Source organism: Delphinus delphis, chromosome 5 (assembly GCF_949987515.2).
Source record: "Delphinus delphis chromosome 5, mDelDel1.2, whole genome shotgun sequence".
Classification (NCBI taxonomy): Eukaryota; Metazoa; Chordata; class Mammalia; order Artiodactyla; family Delphinidae; genus Delphinus; species Delphinus delphis.
The window spans coordinates 77,202,465-77,223,925 of NC_082687.1; the positions used below are offsets into that span (position 1 = coordinate 77,202,465).

At 42.3% G+C, this 21,461-nt stretch overlaps 1 protein-coding gene across 2 annotated transcripts in view; it reads right to left on the reverse strand.

The window, feature by feature from the left end:
- Positions 1 to 21,461, reverse strand: part of C5H4orf19 (chromosome 5 C4orf19 homolog) — an 84,209-nt gene that overhangs the window by 15,542 nt on the left and 47,206 nt on the right. Inside the window, exons 2-3 of one of the 2 annotated variants that reach the window (XM_060012715.1) lie at positions 15,331 to 15,399; positions 3,110 to 3,157 (exon numbers count right to left, since the gene is read on the reverse strand). The gene's annotated coding sequence lies outside the window, so the exon portion shown is untranslated. The remainder of the gene's footprint in view (positions 1 to 3,109; positions 3,158 to 15,330; positions 15,400 to 21,461) is intronic. The other variant, XM_060012716.1, reaches the window with a different exon arrangement.

The following is a 21,461-nucleotide window of genomic DNA, read 5'->3' on the forward strand; positions in this document are numbered from 1 at the left end:
GGGGGACACATGGACCTTCGCATAATCTCGTGAAAGTACTCAACATCATTCCCGCGTGTGGGTGACGGCGGTTAATATACGTTTCGATGTTCCTCACGTCTACTAAAGTACGAAGGGTAGCTCCTATTATTCACATGGGCACCTGGCCGTATTAACCCATTCCCCATTATCAATGTAGTGGCAGGAAGTTTATTTTTAATATGCCCCTAAAGCCTTCAGTGAGTCTCTAATTCAACAGTTTAAGACAGAGTTGGTAATCCAGATATCACCATGTGCTTATCAATTGCTTTTGAAGTATGCCTTGAGGAAGTCAGGCAGATGATCACAGACAGCTCTGAAGTGAACGAGACGTCATAGAGAGCTCAACTAATCACGTACGCAATCTCACTTAAAATGACAATTTATCATCAATGATACGGGCTTAGGTATTTATCCTGAATTCGACTACTTGGGTAGAATCTTGTTCACTGATGAACCAATATACTGTATCACTGAACACCAAACCAAACCAGATCATTATCAGGGATACATGACCACAGCACCAAGATTCAGACACAACTGAAGACGGGGGCAGGCCATGACCTTCTGGGTGTTTTTCAGTTTCAGGGAGTATGAACAAGTACACTCTGGAGAATCTTCAGATGGTACAAACAGAGTGTATTTGAGAAGAGGATTTCAAAAATTTGAAGGGAAGATGACGTGTTTTCACTTAACATGTGCAGTTCTATGTCTTTTTCATGTGGGATTCAGTGGCCCCCTTCCTTCATACTCTTGACCACCATAGTAACCGTATCATCTGACAAAACTCATCTCAACTCAGCTTGGGGCTGATCTTGACTCTGGCTGATTGGAAGCTCAGCATCACCAATCTTTAGTAGAGAATCTGCTTAAAAACATCCGAGACACTCTTGCATTAGTGTGTGGTTGATTTCATTTTTACGGCCACGTTAACAGAAGGACTGGTCAAAGTACATGTATAAAATCATATATGGGTTCAGAAGAAGAGGAGGAAGAATTTTAAGATCCAGGACACAGAAGACAGTCTATTGTAATGAAGGGAGTGGGCTCTGGAGTCAAAATCTGGACTGGCCTGTTCTAAGCTGGATGACCTTGAGTAAGCTGCTTAACTTCTCTGAATCTCAGCTTTGCCAACCATTAGACAGAGGAAACAGTAACATCTAATTGTGCAGGGTTCCTATGAGAATCACATGGCTTACACACGTGATGGGCTTGGCAAAGTATGATTGGCAAGCAGTAGGTTCTTAGTAAATGTGGGCTGCTCTCATCTTCATGGCCATTGTCCATGAGAATATTATGTAACCACTGGCTTAATGACTTTTAGACACTGTGAATAGAAATGGGTGATGTTCTGACCAAATTCTCCCTGAAACCGCGTGGGAATTAGGCGTGTCTCCAACACACAGTATGTCTCCAACACTGATAAGCAGCCTTATCTGGGAGGTGGGAGAAGTCTGGGAGAAACCTGAAGCATTTAGAAAAAGTTAAGTTCTGGAAATGATGAGGAAGTTGCAGAGGAGGCGACGTGGGGAGACGTTTATATAATACAGTCTTGTAAAGCTATAAATAATGATAGCTTTAAAAGCAAGCACAGCTCAGGGCTGGATGCTTACAGTGAAGTAGTTCTGGGTCATTCCCAGTATCCTAGATGCCCAAACCTCAGCGAATCTTAGAGAACATCCTACCACCCAACCACCTTATTTTATAAATGTGCTTCTGGACTCAAGGCTGGAAGCATGGACTGGTCAGAGGACAAGAAAAAACAGATTGTCCCATGTTTGCAGAAAACCCTATATGTGCAGAATTGGGTCACCAATGTTTCTTTGAAGTATAGTAAAAATAGTTTTTGCACTTGAAAAGACTGAGCATGGTTCTGAGGTCTCCAATATCCCTGAGCACTTAACTGAGGACAAGACACTCTGCTAGTAACTAGGACACAAAGAGGTAGAGATCTCCTCAGTTTGTTAAAGGGCTCACCACCCATCATTCATGCGCCAAGTGTTTCCTGAGCACCTATTACGTACAGGTACTGAACTCGATTCCAGGGAGCTGAAAAGAGTTCACAGTCTAGCAAGGAAGACAGACATATAAATACATGACTAATAGAGTATTAAAAGTATGAGATTAAACTATGTCATGTAACATGTTACATAAGGCAAGGAGCACCTGAGTAATCTTGGGAAAAGACTGGAGAAGACTTGTGGCCACAGGTGAGCAGATAATGGGGCTGGTGGGGTTCCGGACCACATTCCAGGGGATGCTACCACTTACACTCTCTTTCTTAGTAAGCCCACTCTTTTCTCTACGTGTGCACCACCCTTGCCTCGTCCTAAAACATTAGCACTTTTTTCTTACCTGAATTTACTGCAAAATCCTCTTGTCTCCTGCATCCACCTGTGTCTTCTAAAATAATACATTTGCCACATGGAAGTCACATGATCTAAGTCACATAAATCTGAATCTTATCATTTCCCCGGGCCTAAAACTTTTCAAAGGTGTCTAAGACCCTCAGGATATTTAATAACATAGAATAATGAAGATGATGATAAAAACAGCAAACTTACACAGAGCTTCCTATGTACTAGGTGTTAATCCACGTGCTTTAGGTGTACAATTGGTCCTCATCATTTGTGGATTCCATAGTTGTGAATTTATCTACTGGCTAAAATTTAACTGTAAGTCCCAGATGAATAATTGCTGTGTTTTGGGGGTCATTTTTGGGCATGTGCGGAATGGTGAAAACTTGGAGTGGCCTGAGGTGCACGTTTCTAGCTGAGCTCAAACAAGGTAACACTCAGCCTTCTTGATTCAGCCCCATATTGTAAACCTTTCAGTGTGAAGACTTGTATGGTCATACCATTTGTCCCGTTTTAGAACTGTATCCCCTAAACAACAAAAGTAAAAAGGAAATAACAGAATTCTACTCAAACCTGAATGAGTCAGAAAGAATAGACTTTGGGGATTGCTCTGTCTACTGGCTTTAATGTTTCAGGTAATAAGAACTGTAGTGGAAGACCGAATAATACAAAATGTAATGGAAAGTGGAAAGAACAGACTTTCTTCCCAAAGCACAAAAAAAAGAACAGCTTACCTGTTGTGGAGATCGTCCATTAGGTTTCTCTAGAAGTTTAACTTCTCCCTGCAACCGAAAAAAACAAAAAAGAAAGTTGAAAACTGAGGTCTACAAGTTGCCTCCTTTTCACAGCCAAGTTGCATCTTGAAAGCCACAGCAGAAAGCATTTCCTGAGAGGCCCAGGCAGTGATGTGCGGGAAAAGAATTCCTGGCCTAGAACATTTAGCCCAGGCAGCCAAGGGCTTTGAAATTTGCCAGCCTGAGTTTGCAGCCCAGCTTCTGATACTCAATTAATGATCAATGAACAATTTCAGTGTTGCATCTATAACATATTATAGTGAGATTTAAATGACACAACAGGAAAGCTGCTTATCACATGCTAGGCATGTTGGAATTGTTCAATAACCAGAAGCTATTGTTAGTTGTTGCTGTTGATAAACATTACATGACAATACACTCTTCTCTGATGGGTAAAGTTTCAACTAAGCAGAAAAATAATTCAAGGAATTTACTTCTTGGAGACATATCAAACAATCAAAGTTTCAATGAATATATGCATAATATTTCAATAAAATTATTAGAATAATTCACTATACATAGACAAAACTTTTCAGAGAAATGCTCTTAGCCCACTTCCAAGTAAACTACCTTTTGGGATAATGAATTCTGCCTTAAATGTATCATATAACATTAGAATGGTTATATCCTTTTGAAATTCAATTTCATTTTCTGTCAGCAATGTCTTTTCACTCAGTATTACTTCTTACTGTTTCCTAATTCCTTAAAATCTAATACATTGCTCAAATGTCACATGAATGTTATTCTTAATTTTTACCAAGTACTTATAATTCAACTCAAATATTATTTGAAAAGGAAGATACAAGAAAGACAAAATCCAGGCCTTCAGAGAGCTAGCCATCCGTTGGGAAGGGCAAGGAGACAAGAAAAGGTTAGGTTACAAATCACTAAAATATTAGTGGCACATAATGCCACCGAAGGAACACAAGAGCTGAGGGGGTTCAGGATTGGGAGGTTGTGTAACTGGGCTGACAGCACCTGAACTATGCATTCATAGAAAGATGGGAAGAACTGTGGCAGATAGAAAAATGATGACGGTGAAGTGCGGAGGGAGGGCCTTCTAGGCAGAGGGAATGTGACAAAGAGAAGCCAGGAAAGGATGGGGTATTATTTAGTCACCAGAGAATTCAACCCCTACTGTGTGTCAGGCACCACTAAACTGCAGTGAATGGGACACCATGCTGTGTGCCCTACAGAATGACAGCCCTATGTGCGGGAGAGTGAATACTCTGGATTGGCTGGTGTTTAAAGAACTTGGAACTTGCCACGTGGTTGCTAGACAGATATTACAACTTTCCTACAAGTGTTTTGTAGGAAACCAACGGGATGTGGCAATTCAGAGTTGCAGGTGAGAACCTCCTTAGAGTGAGGGATGGAACTTTGAAGAGGGAGCATGTAAACTGGGACCCAAAGAATGAGATGGAACCAGGCATGCAAAGAATAGCTCTCAACAAGTCACTCCCCTTTAAGAAGCCTTAACTGGCTCTGCATTGCCTACCAATCATTAATGGCCCCAGCTAGGCATCCAAGACCTGCCACAATATGGTACCAATTGGCCTTCCTAGATTATCCCTGAAACTCCTCTAGCCACTACTATTTCCGGCCAACCTGGATTTTTCACTGTTTTCTAAACATGTCTATATACACTTTTTCTTATTTCTATACCTTTGCACGTATTGTTTCCCCCAGTTGGCATGCCTCCATGCCCATTGGTATTTTGCAGAATTCTACTGATCCTTCAAAACTCCTTCAAAGCTCCATGAAGATTTAAAAAAAATCCCACCTAAAGGTAATTACTCCATTCTTTTAATTTCCACAGAAACTGGACGGCTCTGATCACTTTCTGCCTTGGATTACAGTGTAGGTACACCTTGTTTTATTATTATTATTATTATTTGTGGTACGCGGGCCTCTCACTGCTGTGGCCTCTCCCGTTGTGGAGCACAGGCTCTGGACGCGAAGGCTCAGTGGCCATGGCTTACGGGCCCAGCCGCTCCGTGGCATGTGGGATCTTCCCGGACCAGGGCACGAACCTGTGTCCCCTGCATTGGCAGGCGGACTCTCAACCACTGCACCACCAGGGAAGCCCTCGTTTTATTTTTATTATTATTTATTTATTTATTTTTGGCTGCATCGGGTCTTAGTTGTGGCACATAGGATCTTCTGTTGCAGTGCGCGTGCTCTTCATTGCAGTGCATGGGCTTCTCTCTAGTTGTGGCATGCGGATTTTCTCTCTCTAGTTGGTGGCACACGGGCTCCAGGATGCGTGGGCTCTGTAGTTGTGGTGTGCGGGTTCCAGAGTGCGTGGGCTCTGTAGCCTGTGGCATGCAGGCTCTCTAGTTGAGGCGCGCAAGCTTAGCAGTTGTGGTGTGCAGGCTTAGCTGCCCTGCGGCATGTGGGATCTTAGTTTACTGACCAGGGATCGAACCTGTATCCCCCGCATTGTAAGGTGGATTCTTCACCACTGGACCACCAGGGAAGTCCCGGTACACCTCGTTTTATCGTGCTTCGTAACTATTGCATGTTTTTCTGTTTTGTTTTGTTTTTACAAGTTGAAGGTTTGTGGCAACCCTGCGTTGAGCAAGTCTATCGGCACCATTTTTCCAACAGCATTTGCTCACTTTGTGTCACATTTTGGTAATTCTCACATTATTTCAAATGTCATTATTATTATATTTGTTACAGTGATCTGTGATCTTTTTTTTTTTTTTTTTGTGGTACACGGGCCTCTCACTGCTGTGGCCTCTCCCGTCGCAGAGCACAGGCTCCGGACGCGCAGGCCCAGCGGCCATGGCTCACGGGCCCAGCCGCTCCGCGGCACGTGGGATCCTCCCAGACCGGGGCACGAACCCGCGTCCCCTGCATCGACAGGCGGACTTTCAACCACTGCGCCACCAGGGAAGCCCCTGTGATCAGTGATCTTTGATGTTACTACTGTAACTGTTTTGCAGAGCCACAAACCGCAGCCATGTGAGACAGCGAACTTAATTGATAAATGTTTGTGTGCTCTGTTTCACCAACCAGCTGTTCCCCATTCTCCCCTTTTCAGGCCTCCCCATTCCCTGAGACACAGCAATATTGAAATTAGGCCAGTTAATAACCTTGCAGTGGTCCCTAAGTGTTCAAGTGAAGGGAAGAGTCACACGTCTCTCACTTTAAATCAAAAGCTAGAAATGATCAAGCTTAGTGAGGCAGGCATGCCAGAAGCTCAGAGAGGCTGAAAGCTAGGCTTCCTGCACCAGTTAGCCAAGTTGTAAATGCAAAGGAAAAGTTCTTGAAGGAAATTAAAAATGCTACTCCAGTGAACACATGAATGATAAGGAAGTGAAACAGGCTTATTGCTGATATGGAGAAAGTTGTAGTGGATTGAGTAGAAGATCAAATCAGCCACCACAGTCCCTTAAGCCAAAGCCTAACCCAAGGCAAGGCTCTAATTCTCTTCAATTCTGTGAAGGCTGAGAGAGGTGAGGAAGCTGCAGAAGAAAAGTTTGAAGCTGGCAGAGGCTGGTTCGTGAGGTTTAGGAAAGAAGCCGTCTCCATAACATAGAAGTGCGAGGAGAAGCAGCAAGTACTGATGTAGAAGCTGCAGCAAGTTATCCAGAAGATCTAGCCAAGACACTTAATGAAGGTGGCTACACTAAACACCAGATTTTTAACATAGACGAACAGCCTTACAGTGGAAGAAGATGCCGTTTGAGACTTTCATAGCTAGAGAGCAGCCAATGCTTGGCTCCAAAGCTTCAAAGGACAGGCTGCCCCCCTTATTATGGGCTAATGCAGCTGGTGACTTTAAGGTGAAGCCAATCCTCATTTACCATTCCGAAAATCCTAGGGCCCTCAAAAGTTATGCTCAATCTACTCTGCCTGTGCTCTATACATGGAACAACAAAGCCTGGATGACAGCACATCTGTTTACAATCTGGTTTGCTGACTATCTTAAGCCCACTGTTGAGACCTACTGCTCTGAAAAAAGATTCCTTTCAAAACATTATTGCTCATTGACAATGCACCTGGTCACCCAAGAGCTCTGATGGAGATGTACAACGAGATTAATGTTGTTTTCATGTCTTCTAACACAACATCCACTCTGCAGCCCATGGATCAGAAAGTAATTTTGACTTTCTAGTCTTATTATTTAAGAAATATGACTTGAAAGGCTGCTATAACTCCCATAGACAGTGATTGCTCTGATGGATCTGGGCACAGTCAGTTGAAAAGTCTGGGAAGGGTTCACCATTCTAGATGCCGTTAAGAACACTTGTGATCCACGGGAAGATGTCAAGATATCAACATACACAAGAGTGTGGAAATAGTTGATCCCAACCCTTGTGAATGACTTTGAGGGGTTCAAGACTTCAGCGGAGGAGAGGGTGCAGAGAAAAGGGAACCCTCTTACACTGTTGGTGGGAACATAAATTGGTGCAGCCATCATGGAGAACAGTATGGAGGCTCCTTAAAAAACCAGAAATAGAGTAACCATGTGATCAGCATGGAGCATATATCTGGAGAATACTCTAACTCAAAAAGATACATGCACCCCAATGCTCATTGCAGCACTGTTCACAATATCTAAGACATGGAAGCAACCTAAATGTCCATCAAAAGAGGAATGGATAAAGAAGATGTGGTATATACAGTGGAATACTATTCAACCATAAAAAATGAAATAATGCCATTTGCAGCAACATGGATGGACCTAGAGATTATCATACTAAGTGAAGTAAGCCAGACAGAGAAAGACAAATATCATATGATATTGCTTATATGTGAAATGTCAGACAAAGATCATATGATATCACTTATATGTGGAATCTAAAAAAATGATACAAATGAACTTATTTACAAAACAGAAAATGACTCACAGACATAGAAAACAAACCAAAGGAGAAAGGGAGGGGAGGGATAGATTTGGAATTTGGGATTCCAAATTCCAGACTACTATATATAAAATAGATAAACAACAGGGACCTACTGTATAGCACAGGGAACTATATTCAGTATGTTGTAATAACCTATGATGGAAAAGAATCTAAAAAAGTATATATATATATATATATATATATATATACACATACACACACACGTGTAACTGAATGTACACCTGAAACACTGTAAATCAACTATACTTCAATAAAAAAATAATGAGAGAGAAACAATAAAACGTTCTTGGAAATTAAAACAAGACAGCAAACATGAATATTTCAATGGAGAGTCTAGAAGAGAAACATGAGGAAATCTCATATAAATTCGCAAAGGAGATAAAGACATGAATAATTAAATAGAACTGTCATAAAAGTAAAGCTCCTACAGGCTTCAAGAAAGAAAAAAACTGATCATATACAAAGAGCTGGGGATCAGAATGGTTTTAGACTTCTTAAACACAAACACACACACACACACACACACACACACACACATTATTCTGAACTTGGCCAAACCACCAATGAAGTGAGAGGGTACTATAAAGACATTTTCAGATAAGAAAGGTCTCAAAAATTTTACCATTCATATACCTTCCCCTCCTGGGAAGGAGGCTATTAGAAGATGTAACAAACAAATGAGGTAGTAAACCAAGAGCGGAAGACAAGGAATACAGGAGATAGGGCATTAAACACAGGAGAGGGACAAAAGTAACCCCCAGGACGATGGTGATGGGAGACCCCAGAATGCCAGCAACGTGCACAGCCTGGAGGACAGCTCATTCTGACTGGAGAAGATGAGAAGGCTCTGGGCAGTTTTCTTTTAAGAGATGAAACTGATAGAATCACTGAAGTGTCCCAAAGAGAAAGATATATATATATACAATAGGGAAAGACTTTGGGGTCAAATCAGTGGTAAGGATGTAGAATACTGAACAGATGAAAAAAATGAGCCATTTGCTACCTTCAGAGAAAAAGATGTCAGGAAAGGAAATTTAATTATACTTCCCTACCTGGCTTAGCTGTGAACTGCATTTACATAGTTATAATAAATACTATTTATTCATCTAACTAAAACTGGAGGGGGGCGTTCAGTAGGGAGTGGGAACATTTCTTACGTGTGGTGGGGCAAGGGGTGGAAGCTGAACCATCTTTTACCACACTGGAAGATATAATGTCTGAAACACTAAAAAAAAAAAAAAAAAATCAAGAAATGGTAATAGAAACATTCATTTAGAGAAACTGAGGCAAATAACCAAAATAATCAGTGAAAGAAGTGAGTTCCTTTGAGGAAAGAAAGATGTGTTCACGAGTAAGCAGTCTGGGCTTTATCTGAAGATTTGGGAACCAATTTAGTCCTAAGAGCAAAGTCATGAGAAAGGGTAAACCAGATGATAGCAAGCAATAACAATGATGCTTTTGAAAAAAGCTGACTCCCATCCATTTATTTAACCTACATTAATTATTTAATGCCTAGTACCGTGGGCCAGGTCATGTGCTAAAAAGAGATGACTTAGCAGGATGAACTGCTTACAGCCTGGTGGGGTGGGCAAAACAAAAACAAATAATTACGATCCAGTGACACAATAGAGCTTAGAGGCAAAGCATCATGACAAGGTGGGGACCAGCAGTCAACCTGTCAGAATACTCTAGAGCCACACAGCCCAATATGGTACCTACTAGCCATAGGTGGCTATTTAAATTACTAAAAATTAAGTCCATTAAACGTTCAGTTCCTGGTTACACCAGCCAGCCACATTTCAAGTGCTTGAAAGCCACATGTGGCTAGTGGCTATCGTATCAGACGGGGTAGACACAGAACATTTTTCTCATCACAGAAAATTCTGTTAGATGGTACTGGTCTACAGGTTCTTAAATGGTGATTTTTATAGTGTTTTCAAGTACATCAAACCCCTGAAGGGATCACATTCCATGGGTCTATTAGTAAGTAGAGCCTTGCTGAGTTTGATATTTAACTAGTTATCTGTACACGGAGTAGAATTTTTACTCCAAGTTTAGTTTTCAATTGGAGCCACGGGTGGAACTAGAAACAGGTCTTTCTTACATGTCCTGATACTGTTTGATCACAGATGTTGGGGGCAAGTGCTGCTGGTGACTAATAGTCTTTGAGCCTTTGGGAAAGCACTTCTGTGTCGTGAAAAGAGGGGAGAGTTCTGGAGAACTCAGAAACTCCTGAGTTTGAATTTTAGCATCACTACTTATAGCTGTGTGGCCTCAAAAACAGAGGCCCTCTCAACCTCTCTGGGCCTCTGTTTTTTCAGATGCCAGGTTTATAGATAACGCAGGAATCAGGATAAGCCGGTGGCAGAAGCACAAAAACGGCAGCTGCTATTCTTCTCGTCATTCTTAATCTACAGGTGAAGAGGGGCCCTCAATGAAGACGAGGGCTGACTCTCCGCACCTCTCATTTCTTCTCATCACTGCCCTGATTTCTGGCTTTTGCGGAAGGATCTATCATTGACCAGGAACTTTAGTACCTATGAGAGGAAGAGGAATTTAAGTTCAAAGAAGGGCAAGAGGAAGAAGGGGGAAGGGTACTGGCATTTACCCAAAGCCCAGGACATGCCAGCGTCCACCCGCAGGTACTACGTGTCATTCTATAAACCCTCCCAAGGTCGAGGGGAAGCTGAAGGGCATGAGAAGGTGGCTGGAGGGGAAGAGGCTTGTGGGTGGTGAAAAAGGAAGCATGGTCACACGTAAACCCACAGGAGTTAGGTAGAGGAGGGCTGCGAATGCCATGCTCAGGGCCCGGCTTGATGAGATTCGCAGTTCACAATAATAAACGGCGGCAACACGTGGGACTCACGGTGGGCCGAGAGTACAGGTGGCCGAGGGGAACTGAGCCAGCCTGTGACTTACCCACAGACAGGTTTGCATTCAGAACTTACACCATACAGTCCACCTCTGTTGCCTTCTTTAACTTCCATGAGAAGAAAAACAAAGTTTCTCCCCAAGTGGAGTTAGATTCTAAACATGATAAGCCTGAGTTGGCACCAACGCTGGTTGCCAGAATTAACTTTTCCTTGTAATTTGTAAACGCATTCAGGCTTGTTTTCGGGTTTCCTTTTATGGGCTTCCCCCCACCCCCACCTCTCAAGCAGGGCCAATATGTGAATAGAAAGAAAAGATCTCCAGCTGGGCTCCTTTCTCCGAACTAGCTTTGCAAGCTTTGCAGCATCTTCCTTGGATACGATTCAGCTGGGGGCCTTCCCTGTATTCCAAGACGAATTCCTGCATCCTCACACAGGGGCCCTTTGTTGTCTGAGGTTATAAGAAGCTAACCACTACTTTGCACAAGGAAATATCTTTTCCCAGTGCGAAGTAATGATCAAAGAGGAATGCCATTTAAACCAAGGGAAAACAAAACCGTGATTGATATCTAGAATCTCGACGGAAAAAAAGAACGACCCTAGTTACTTCACTAAAGCACGGTCATCTGCAGTATAGTGTAAAATTCACTCATCTATTGATGGATTTTAAAGTTTAGTCCTTGGTACAAAGTCTCAGTACTTTTTTTAAGTATAAAAACTTTTTTTTTCTTTTGTAGCTGCTCTGCTCATAAATATCTCCAATCTTTTCCAAATGCTTAAAGAACTTTTCTCATTAAAAAAAGATGTTTGTATGTGTACATATTTATATGTAAAATACATGTATATAAAATAGATGTGATTATACACAAACATGCACAAATCATACAAAGTTTGGGAAAAGGGAAGAAAAAAGCCAGCTGTAATCATAGCAATCTGACCTGTGTTAGATGCTCAGTATTTTCCCCAGGATTTGTTTTAGTTTATGTCCATCTGCATACCTGTTTTTTTAAACATCTTTATTGGAGTATAATTGCTTTACAATGGTGTGTTAGTTTCTGCTTTATAACAAAGTAAATCTGTTATACATATACATATGTCCCCATATCTCTTCCCTCTTGTGTCTCCCTCCCTCCCACCCTCCCTATCCCACCCCTCTAGGTGGTCACAAAGCACCAAGCTGATCTCCCTGTGCTATGCAGCTGCTTCCCACTAGCTATCTATTTTACATTTGGTAGTAGACATAAGTCCATGCCACTCTCTCACTTTGTCCCAGCTTACCCTTCCCCCTCCCCGTGTCCTCAAGTCCATTCTCTAGTAGGTCTGTGTCTTTATTCCCGTCTTGCCCCTAGGTTCTTCATGACCTTTTTTTTTTTAGATTCCATATATATGTGTTAGCATACGGTATTTGTTTTTCTCTTTCTGACTTACTTCACTCTGTATGACAGACTCTAGGTCCATCCACCTCACTACAAATAACTCGATTTCGTTTCTTTTTATGGTTGAGTAATATTCCATTGTATATATGTGCCACATCTTCTTTATCCATTCACCTGTTGATGGACACTTAGGTTGCTTCCATGTCCTGGCTACTGTAAATAGAGCTGCAATGAACATTTTGGTACATGACTCTTTTTGAATTATTGTTTTCTCTGGGTATATGCCCAGTAGTGGGATTGCTGGGTCGTATGGTAATTCTATTTTTAGATTTTTAATGAACTTCCATACTGTTCTCCCTAGTGGCTGTATCAATTTACATTCCCACCAACAGTGCAAGAGGGTTCCCTTTTCTCCACACCCTCTCCAGCATTTATTGTTTCTAGATTTTTTGATGATGGCCATTCTGACTGGTGTGAGGTGATACCTCACTGTAGTTTTGATTTGCATTTCTCTAATGATTAATGATGTTGAGCATTCTTTCATGTGTTTGTTGGCAATCTGTATGCCTTCTTTGGAGAAATGTCTATTTAGGTCTTCTGCCCATTTTTGGATTGGGTTGTTTGTTTTTTTGATATTGATCTACATAAGCTGCTTGTAAATTTTGGATATTAATCCTTTGTCAGTTGCTTCATTTGCAAATATTTTCTCCCATTCTGAGGGTTGTCTTTTGGTCTTGTTTATGGTTTCCTTTGCTGTGCAAAAGCTTTTAAGTTTCATGAGGTCCCATTTTTTTATTTTTGTTTTTATTTCCATTTCTCTAGGAGGTGGGTCAAAAAGGATCTTGCTGTGATTTATGTCATAGAGTGTTTTGCCTATGTTTTCCTCTAAGAGTTTTACAGTGTCTGGCCTTTCATTTAGGTTTTTAATCCATTTTGAGTTTATTTTTGTGTATGGTGTTAGGGAGTGTTCTAATTTCATTCTTTTACATGTAGCTGTCCAGTTTTCTCAGCACCACTTATTGAAGAGGCTGTCTTTTCTCCACTGTATATTCTTGCCTCCTTTATCGAAGATAAGGTGACCATATGTGCATGGGTTTATCTCTGGGCTTTCTATCCTGTTCCATTGATCTATATTTCTGTTTTTGTGCCAGTACCATACTGTCTTGATTACTGTAGCTTTGTAGTATAGTCTGAAGTTAGGGAGCCTGATTCCTCCAGTTCTGTTTTTCTTTCTCAAGATTGCTTTGGCTATTTGGGGTCTTTTGTGTTTCCATATAAATTGTGAAATTTTTGTTCTAGTTCTGTGAAAAATGTCAGTGGTAGTTTGATAGGGGTTGCATTGAATCTGTAGATTGCTTTGGGTAGTATAGTCATTTTCACAGTGTTGACTCTTCCAATCCAAGAACTGCATACCTGTTTTACACAATATATAAACAACTTCACGTCCTGCTATTTTCCCCTTTAACATTATGTTTCAAGCCTTTCCCATGACAATCCATAATGTTCATAATGATTGTTTTATTTTTAAAATTTTTTTTAAAGATTTTTTTGATGTGGACCATTTTAAAAGTCTTTATTGAATTTGTTACAGTATCACTTCTGTTTTATGTGTTTTTGGTTTTTTGGCCACAAGGCATGTGGGATCTTAACTCCCTGACCAGGGATTGAACCTGCACCCCCTACATTGGAAGGCGAAGTCTCAACCACTGGGTCGCCAGGGAAGTCCCCACAATGATATTTTTATATGGCTGCAAATTATTCCAATTATTATATAATTAATAATGGAAGATATATTATGCCAGCTAATTAACCATTTTTCTCTATCGCTTAACATTTTTGGAACTTTCCTTTTTCAGTAAAGTTACCCTCCTTGCAGTTTCCAAGTTCAATGTCTATGGTGCTGACTATAAACTTTACATAACTGTAAGGTGTGACATGATTTTGATTTTCTTGCCTTTCCATTTCCTAATTTTCTTCTGATACAAAGTAAAGATGATCTATAGGACCTAGTCATTAGAGACAGCCAGGAGGCTGTTTCTCCATCATAAACCAGGAAATGCTGGATCTGCAAGGCATCACCGCTCTTCAAATTCAGAGCTCTATATGGGTAAAAGACCAAGGAAAACCTGCCCAGCAATTACCTATACAGGCAGAAATCCTCTCTTCCGAAACACTTAAAGACCCTGAACAATAGATGCCAGGGAATCAGACGCAAATTTTTAACTTCTATTAAGTTAATCTTTTTTTCTCTTTGTGGCACAAGCTCTTCCCAGGCAGAGGCTTAAGGTGCATCCCTCTTAACAGCAGGGACCCCAGGAGAAACGGCTGACAGTCATCCTGTAAACATGTAGGTGCTCCAATGCCCTTTGGATATTACCTTTTCTACTTATAAAGTCCTATTCTCAGTTTTCTCACATAAGTGGCCTAAGAAGTGTGTCTCAGAGCTGCATACTGTCTCTCACACCTTCATTCACCAAGGGCAGGTGAGGGGATGAAATGGAGGCAGAGCCTGTGGGCCAAGTCACCGCAACTGTGGGGCTGTCAGTTCACTTGTGAACGGGAGCTCAGGGAAGCTGTGGGCATAGGACTCTTCACTGGGCCCAGGAAGGCAGTGTAGTTACACTCAACAGATGTTCAAAACCCAAACTTGGGCTCTGGATCTGATGTGTGAGTGAGTGAGAGAGTGTGTGTGTGGGGGGTGGTGGTGCTGGTTGTGGTAGTGGTAGTGATGGCATCTGACACTTGAATATCCAGTATGTGTTTGGTACTTGACACTCATTATTTCATTTTCTTCCCAGCAACTCTGTGACATAAGCATTACTAGCTCCATCTTATGAATACGGAGACTGGTTTATTAAGCTTAACTAATTCATATAAGGTTACACAACTAGTAAATGGTGGAGCCAGGATTCAAAGTTCAAGCTTTTTTATTCACACCATAAAGTCTTCAATATGACAGGATTCATGTCATCAAGCCTATCGTCATGGGGGCAGGTAGGAAATGTGGGAATATGGGACACAGGAGGTCAACTAACCTGGGCTTCCCATTCATGAAGGGCCTCAATGTAGACTCTTGATGAGTATCTCCAAATATACGCCCAGAGCTACACGGGGAGGATTGAAAGAAAACAATGTTCATCACACAGCTTTGAACTTCAGCCCCGCGTTTCCATAGTAAATCACGAGCAGTTCCCTATGAACTAATACTTTACCTTGAGAATAGGAAAATTTTATCACCTTTATGCATGTGTGCAATATTGCAAATCTGTACAGATAAGCATTTAAAATATCCTTCAATGTTCATAATCCTGCTTTGTCATTATTTTACTTCTTTAATATATCAGTAGCCTTGGAAACAACAACAACAAAGTAATCCAGGCCTCTTTCAACCTCTGAGTGACCTTGATCTGACATTATGGTTGTTCTAAAAATAACAGGTTGTATATTAACTGTAAGCGTAATGCAAAAAAGAAAAGTTAGGGATAGGTTTCTGTGCAATTACTTCAAGAGAAATTTTCAGGGGCAGGGAGTCAACTCTCATGTACCTGTTGTAGAGACTCCACTATTTGTGATTCCTTAAATATATGCATCTTCAGAACCTAAGAGCCGTTATCCCATGGATTACATACATGGTATTGGCACAGGTAAGCAATCAATCACTAGCAGATTTTATTAGGATGCTACTGGTCCTCCAGCTCCTGGGCCTCTCTTTTCTTGTGTAGGCAGGCAAGGGCCCTGCTGCCAAGAGGCCATCACTCTCTGCCCCAAGCTGGCCAGCCACGCCACGACTGACTGAGACTACATGTATTAAAGGAGGGACTTGGACATGTCAATTAAGCTGTCCCTCGCTAAATTTCTCCCATTCTACAGTGAGACTTGTGAAGTGTTTTGACACCCTGGCTAAGCTATTAGTCTTAGTAGAGAGAGACAGTGAGAACACATAAATGGCTATTAAACTGCTGTGAATAAAGATTAAAGTTAGAGGGCTTCCCTGGTGGCACAGTGGTTGAGAGTCCGCCTGCTAATGCAGGAGACACGGGTTCGTGCCCCGGTCCAGGAGGATCCCACATGCCGCGGAGCGGCTGGGCCCGTGAGCCATGGCCGCTGGGCCTGTGCATCCGGAGCCTGTGCTCCGCGACGGGAGAGGCCACAGCAGTAAACCCGCGTACCGCAAAAAAAAAAAAAAAAATTAAAGTTAGAGTCACAGCATTTTGGGGTGGGAAGGCCCTAGGAAATATTACTCTAGCCCACATGTGTTACAGATTGGGAACTGCAGCCCTGAGAGGCTGTGACTGCCAGTATTACTTTTTTAAATTTATTTTAAAAATATATTTATTTATTTATTTATTTGGCTGTGTCAGGTCTTAGTTGTGGCACGTGGGATCTTCGTTGCGGCATGAGGGGTCTTTCGTTGTGGTGCACGGGCTCTCTAGTTGTGGCTTGCAGGCTCCAGAGCACATGGGCTCAGTAGTTGTGGCACATGGGCTCTCTTGTTGTGGCACGCAGGCTTCAGAGCACATGGGCTCAGTAGTTGAGGTGTGCAGGCTTAGTTGTCCTGCGGCACATGGGATCTTAGTTTGTTCCCCCTGTAGATCCCTAATCAGGGATCGAACCAGCATCCCTTGAATTGGAAAGCGGATTCTTAACCACTGGACCACCAGGGAAGTCCGCTGCCAGTATTATTTTTGCTACACCATGCTGCTGTCCTTGTAGAGATCTGGAGCAGGGGTCAGGCCACCTGTTTTTGCTAAGTAAAGTTTTACTGGAGTACAGCTATGCCCATTCATTTATGAGTTGTCTATGGCTGCTTTCGAGCTACACAGCAGTGTTGAGTAGTCGCTACAGATGTCGTATGACCCACAAAGCCTAAAATATTGACTCTCTGGCCCTCTACAGAAAAAGTGCTGACTCTGGCTCTACAGGATGAACAAAGCAGATGAGGAGGAACCAAGCCATGCCAGAACCATGTGAGTGAACTTGGCAGTGGGTCTTTGGAGGCCTGCCAGTGGGCACCTGAGTGAGCTTGGGAGCAGGTTCTCTAGCTCATATGCAGCCAGGAGATGAACACGGCCCTGGCCAACAGCTTGACTATAACCCCACGAGAGACCTTGAACCAGCGGTGCCCTGTTAAACTGTGCCTGGGTTCCTGTGAGATAACAAATGTTTGCTGTTTTAAGCTGCTAATGCAGGGGGTGGGGAGGGGGTACTTTGTTACACAGCAATAGACAACTAATACAATTGTGTCTCATTAGCTGGGCTCACCTTTGCAAGGCGAGTGAAATTCTACCTCCAGGGTCAGAGTACCATTACGATCTGCTCTGTGGAGCCTTTTGGACCCCTGGTCCCCATCTCCAAATGGAACCATCTATGCCAACCAACTGCTTACTCAGAGTCTATCCCTTGGCCTTGTGGTCTGTTATGTAGATGTCTGTCTCTCTGGCTGGTGCTGTGTCTCATTCAATTTTGTTACCACAGAATCTGATTTAGTACCTATTATTCATAATGGAATTATAATATTTACTGAGTGCTTACTACACGCATCAAGCACTTTATGTGCATATCTCATTTAACCCTCACAACCACCTTAGGAGGTAGATACTATTTTTCAGCCCATTTATTAGGGGAGAAAGCAAAGGTTAAAGAGGTTAAGCAATCTGCCTTTTATCCTCTGGTGAGCTAGTGGGAGCACCAATATTTGAGCTCTGACTGACCCTAAAGCTGCCACATTCTGTTGACTGGGACCCAAAGTCCCAGGATATGTGGCTCCAGGCTTGGCACCGCCACATTTTTTTTTTTTTTTTTTTTTTTTGCGGTACGCGGACTTCTCACTGTTGTGGCCTCTCCCGTTGCGGAGCACAGGCTCCGGACGCGCAGGCTCAGTGGCCATGGCTCACGGGCCCAGCCGCTCAGCGGCATGTGGGATCTTCCCAGACCGGGGCATGAACCCGCGTCCCCTGCATCCGCAGGCGGACTCTCAACCACTGCGCCACCAGGGAAGCCCAGCACTGCCACATTTAACTGTGGACCCAGAAAAGTCACTCACGCAGAGGCCACCAGTGTCCTCCTTCATAAAGTGGCTATGATGATGATGATGTCCCTTTCCTATCAGAGTTACTGTGAGCAAAAGCACATGTGCTGAAATACTGATCTTTAGTTCACAGCAAATGTGGAATCAAAATGAAGTGATTTTCTGATCTTTGACCGGGCACCCATGGCAGACCTAAAAGAAGATCAGGAAAACAGGCTGAGCTGGACAGAAGTGGGAGGGCCCTTCAGGGAAGACCCAGAGGGAGGGGAAAAGGGACACTGGAATCTGCTTCCGACACCCCTTCCCACCTCCTGTTCCTCCCTCTCCTGCTCTTGGCATCACTGTGGCCCCCGTGCCCCATCTGCAAAAATTCCCCAAACAGTGGTGGGTTGGATAATGAGGAGAAATCCTCAGTTCTTTCACGCTTTGGGAGTTTTTACTGGGACTGCCCTGAGCTCTCTCCTCCCTGGAAGTAAATCACCAGCAGTAGTTCCCTATGAACTAGTGGTCCTGGTTCTGAGCTCCCACAGTACCTGCCATACCTCGCATACAAGGGACTCTGAATGTTTCACAGTTGCCTCCTTAATGTGTAGCAGCGTGCTTGACATACATTCGACTGATTTTAGATGAATAACGGATAGAATTTTCACCCACTTCTAAGCCTGTTCTGTGCTAGAATGTAAATCCCGTAAGGAAACCGCCTGGTGCTCAATCCAGCACCAGGCATGTAGTGGGAGCTCAATAAGTATTTGTTAACCAGCTGGCCCTAAACGTTTGGCCTCATATTACTAGATCCAGGGCAGTAGGGTTTGATTAAAGGGAGCTGAATTCAAGGAACGGCTTCGAGGTTCAGAAGACACCCCAACTGTGACCACACTAGAATGGATTCCCAGGAGCTTCCTGGACATGGGTTCTTGTGACTTAAGTTCCTAGACTTCATGAAGCTATAACATCAATGTGTGCACTCAATCTCCAGGAAAAGCATTATCTATCTATTCTGCTCAGGCTGCAGCCAAATGACCTTGTATTTACATTGTATGTTTCCTGGAGCAGTGATCTTCAAAAGCTAAAAAAAAAAAAAAGGAGAGAGAGAGGTACTTCTGTATGGACTACCTATTTCATCTTGCTTCCTTAAATGCCACTGATACACACACACACAAATACCAAAAACCAACGTTGCTTCTCTTCCAACTAACAACAAAATCCCAAGAGATCAAAAACTTCCTCAAGGTTTCCTCTCAGTATCAGTTCTGATAAGTTAGGTAAAATGGACGTCCCATGAAAATAAAGAACCTGACATATTCTTAACATCAAAACCAGAAAAAAATGCTGCCTAATATTCACCCAGAAAACGTGCACTGTAAGTATTTCCCACCGTTACTTGGCAATCCACCTACTTTTCTAAGGGAACCAAGAACTCTGCAGACATCATCTGTCTCCATCAAGATGCCTGTACAAACCTGAGTCAGATATATCTTGCCCAGTTATTATTTTTATCTCTGCCACTTAAGCATTCCTAATCGTATGTAAGCAATTTTCCAGAAAATATTGGAAGTGTCCCTAGCTATTGTTTTCTTCCTTCCTTGTTTTCCATTAATAAATATTAGATGTCCGTGAGATTAAGGTAGGAAGGATGGCAGTTTTCAAAATTTTGCATATTAAAGTTTGCTCAGAGAAAATGAAAACATTTGGCCAAAGGAAATTTGCTTATGTGTAAGCTAAAATCAACAGCGAGCCCCACTTCCCACAGTGTGGAGTGCAACATGGAAAACCCAGTTTGTGGAAACAGTCCAAAACCAATTAAAGTAGATTTAAGTAACTGAGCATATAAAAATATGCATAACAATCCACAGATTTCTAGAGTATTTCTAGAGAGTGGTACAGGGTAGAAGGAAAACAAAACCAGAAATTGATAAGCTCTTAACCTACTTGTAATTCACTCAACTAAGTAAATATGAGACTGGCTTAAATTCCCAAATTTTCAATCCTTAATGTTTTCTTAGCCTGATATAGTAACACATAAAGTGTATTAACTTACTGTCTTTGGGGGAAAAAATACTGCTGCTTAAACCAGAGATAGCTGGAAAAGGATCCTACAATCTTCATTAGCAATAAAAGGTACATACATGCGTGGAAACAAAATCCATGAGGAGACATTTATCTGTAACCTGCTTTGGGGTAGTCTGAAGATTTCTTGACAGTATTCCCTCTCGCCAGTGGACTAATGCAGAAAATTTAACACCAGAAGAAGTTGGCATGCTTTTTAGCTTCTCTTTTTTAACAATGGGATAAAAAAACGGTATTCCTATTTCAACTATGTTCAAAATTGTGCCAGTGCTTTGGGGGAATGCAAGAACTTTGCTCTGTGGTTCTAGCAGGTGCAAAATTTGTAGACCAATTATACCCCACAGACAGTGGTGCACTGGCAATGTTTAACAACTGGTTCTACAGAAAAAAAAAAGTTTATTATAAATAAAGCATGTGTAGCACACAGTTTATAAGTAATAATAAAAACCCCAGGGCTTCCCTGGTGGCGCAGTGGATGAGAGACCGCCTGCCGATGCAGGGGACAGGGGTTCGTGCCCCGGTCCGGGAAGATCCCACATGCCGCGGAGTGGCTAGGCCCGTGAGCCATGGCTGCTGAGCCTGCATGTCCGGAGCCTGTGTTCCGCAATGGGAGAGGCCACAACAGTGAGAGGCCCACATACCGCAAAAAAGCAAAAAAACCCCAATAGTTTCTTTTTATAACGAATTCCATAGGGACAACTTATTTTCACAGAATGCTTTAACTGAGTTTTGCCAGACTCTTTTGCAGTAAGCATAGATCTGATTTGAATGTTAGTGGATATTTTCATTTGAGTTAATAAGTTAGACAAAAGTGAAAAAAGGAATACATTTCTTGGAATTTCACTTGGTTGTTAATGACTAGTTCTTTGCTGAATCAGACAACAGCTTTTAAATACTGGAAGAAAACTTCCTCCAGGAATTTTTTGGGTTATCCTCATGTAAAAGCTACAGACTCAGCAGACTTTTACATTTAACTTGCATTAACATTTTCTTCATCATAGTCATAAGTGTCGTCAAGCAACCACCTATTAAATCAAGCCCGGCTTTATAGCATTCGCCACTTTCCATGGT